The sequence below is a fragment of the Pinus tabuliformis genome, chromosome 7 (genome assembly GCF_031772625.1).
Source record: "Pinus tabuliformis cultivar Carrire ecotype Pingquan chromosome 7, CPIR1, whole genome shotgun sequence".
Taxonomy (NCBI): domain Eukaryota; kingdom Viridiplantae; phylum Streptophyta; class Pinopsida; order Pinales; family Pinaceae; genus Pinus; species Pinus tabuliformis.
Window position 1 is genome coordinate 2,073,683,203 of NC_142293.1, and position 2,678 is coordinate 2,073,685,880.

The following is a 2,678-nucleotide window of genomic DNA, read 5'->3' on the forward strand; positions in this document are numbered from 1 at the left end:
TAGTGGATCGGAACCAGGAGGTGAAGTTGATCGGTTCGAATTAGAAAATTTCTGCTTCCTTACCACCAACATGACTTTTACTTCCATAATCTTGTGATCGTGTCACAATCCTAACATGGGACATCATCATTATGGGTTCTTCTGAGGCATTTGAGGAAGAACGTATCAGCTTACTGTCTTGACTAGGAAAAGGATCCTTCAAGACAGCGGGCGTTTGAGAACCTTTGATGATTTTTTGCAACCTCAGCGCGATGAGGGCAGTCTCTTGTAAAATGCTCTTCGTCACAAATGAGACAAGGATAATGAGGTTTACGTTTCTCATCAGTAGATTCCGTTTTTTTTGGTTTCTCTTTCAAATTTTTATCTGATTTATTTTTCTTCTTCCCCTTCTTCTTACCGTCGGATTTTGATTTGGCCATAGATGACTCTACGACATGAATATCGGCAGAAATTTCCGCGGAAGAGTCTCTTGTCGGGGAATCTGGTAAAGTTATGATAGGAGAAGAATTCTTGGAAGATTTCTTCTTACTTTTGGTGTTAACTAAACCAATCATACCGTCAGTGGCATGAGACCCTGAAGGAGATGCATTTATTTGATTTTGTTTAGGAAGGTCAGGGATTTTCTCATGTAAAGTACCTGACTGCGTATAAACGAGGTCAAGGTACTAAGCTTGAGCAATTACTTGCTCTTCAGTAACTACTCCTGCCTTAGCTACATCCGTCGACGTCTCCATTCATGAATGTGATTTGAAATATAAGCGGACGTTGACTGTTTTAATGAAGCTAATAATTCCGTGCCATTGTCATATCTGACAAGCAACTGAAAATGAGTTAAGAACGAAGTGGCTAGCTGAATAAAGTTATAAAAAGTGGCTCGCGGTAACTCAATGTACCACTTGGCCGCAAGACCAATCAAAGTGCGTTGAAAAAGATTTAAATGAATTGAATCATCTGAAATGGAGTTAGATGCACACCAGAGGTGATAAGTCATCACATGGTTTGACAGACCCTCTCCTGATTTACCTTCAAATTTTGGGATATCACTGGGCAACTTATTCGGCATTGGCGCCCAAAATGGAAGATAATTAATCAGATCATTCGTAAGGCACGACAAATCTGGCAAGTCCAAAGTTGCAATGAACGACAATTGACGATTAGGGTCTCGAAAACCCTGGGTCATGAGACCAGCCCCAAGAGGAGGATATCCAGGATAACTAGGAATTGGAATTGCATTTGGGATATTATATCCTCCCGGAAAACCAGGATTAACCGGACCATACTGGGGTTGTTGAGGTTGCTGATAAGTATATCCAAGGTACGGTTGATACTGATAGACTGGGTTCTGCACAGCAGGACCGAATTGGTACTGTCCCTGGTACGGTTGATAAGTAAATTGAGGTTGACTTGTGACAACCGTACTTGGACCAGGTTGTCCTACAGGCATCTGAAATGAAGTCTGAATTGTGGGTCTAGAATGAGGTAAATATGCTTGAGGAGTTGATGCAGGAATAGTAGAAAATGGAGCTGCCGATACTCCAGAAGTAGGTGGGGTAGATTGAACAGATGTTGTAGCAGTCGTTTGAGGCGGAGTTCGAGGCGAACTAGGCCTAGGCTGAGAAACTACACCAGGTGCAGAAGTTCGAATAGTAGGTTGGATAGGTTGCTGGGTTGAACCAGAAACTAAGGGTTGTCCAGATTGAGATGAAAATTGCACATTCGGTTGCAAGATATGTTGAGATTAAGATGGATCCCACACTATGTTCATTCTAGGGTATGAACCCATAGAAGGTTGAGCATATTGAGGACCATTACCGGGTTGAGGGTAGGGTTGATAATTCAAAGGTACATTTCCAGCTCCTTGGACAAATGATTGACCTGAAGGTGGTTTGAAACCTTGGGTTGGGTACTGACCTTGAGATTGATAACCTTGAGGCATGTACTGATACTGGGGTTGACCTTAAGGCACATATTGATACTGGGGTTGACCTTGAGGTACGTACTGAGTCTGGGGTTGACCTTGAGGAATGTACTGTCCTTGAGGTTGCCCCCCAGGCGGTAACTGGGTACCTTGAGGTTGCCCCCCAGGCAATAATTGAGGAACTTGAGGTTGCCCCCTAGGTGGTAACAGACTACCTTGAGGCTACGGATTTGGAATGGTATCTGACATCATGAGAATATCTTCTACATTCAACGGCTTAGTTCCGTTATTAGCAGTTAATAACCCTTGTTCTATAGGTTGAGGAGATGCTCCTGAAAAAGTACCAGTAAGTGACTGATACCCAGAAGGAACAGAAGGACCGCCATATAAAAATGTTTCTGGAGATTAAGAAAACATGGATCACTGTCTTGACATATTCAAAGGAGGATAATAACTTCTAGGTGTTGGATGAAAAGGAACGCAAGGTGGTGAAAAACTTAATCCCGGGTTTTCCAAAAAATTGGTCAATGAAAGATACCAGGCGTCCCTCCTAGGTGGACTGTAAAAGATCGATTCACGCTCCCTAAGTTCTATAGTTGGTTAATTTTCAGGGATAGATATACCTTCTTCCGGAGTGACAAGTTCTTCAATAGAAATAAGTCCAGAAGGAAGATTTTGGGTAATGATTCTTCCTACCCTGGGTGAACCAGGACCACTGGAAGTTGGAGAGGCAAATCCTGATGATGGAGTAGCAGCAGGT